The sequence below is a fragment of the Alligator sinensis genome, unplaced genomic scaffold (assembly GCF_000455745.1).
Source record: "Alligator sinensis unplaced genomic scaffold, ASM45574v1 scaffold65_2, whole genome shotgun sequence".
NCBI classification, from domain to species: domain Eukaryota; kingdom Metazoa; phylum Chordata; order Crocodylia; family Alligatoridae; genus Alligator; species Alligator sinensis.
The window spans coordinates 295210-295672 of record NW_005842071.1 but is presented as its reverse complement, the minus strand read 5'-3'; positions in this window follow the sequence as shown (position 1 = coordinate 295672).

Genomic DNA, 463 nt, shown 5'->3' with positions numbered 1-463 from the left:
AGGCCCCTCGACACTGTGTCCCTCGCCAGAGTCAACCCGGCGGGCGCAGTGAACCCGACCCTCACCCGGGAGTGTGCCTGTTGCCTAAGATATGTTTGGGAGAGTGAAGAACCGGTGCTGATCGTCTGGTTCTCCCCTTTTATGCTGGCATCTAGATTAAGGGGTCGCGAGCTTCCATCCGAGCTCCGTGAAGATCTGGAGACAGAGGAACGCGCCACGAATGAGAGGGTGGCCCCACAGTACGACAAGGGGGGAGTGTTAACTGCAACTTTCCGTACGATAACTGATTTAATGAACAAGAATTTAAGTTTGAAGGCCCAGCTGCGTATGGCTGTTCAGGCGGTCAAAGAAGCGGCTGAGAAAAAGGATCCTGAAACGCCAGTCCAAGATGGCGCCGAGCAAGAGGGAGACCGCATGGAAGAACCGGAAAAGAAGGGTGGAGCTTCGGAGGAACCCGTGAGAG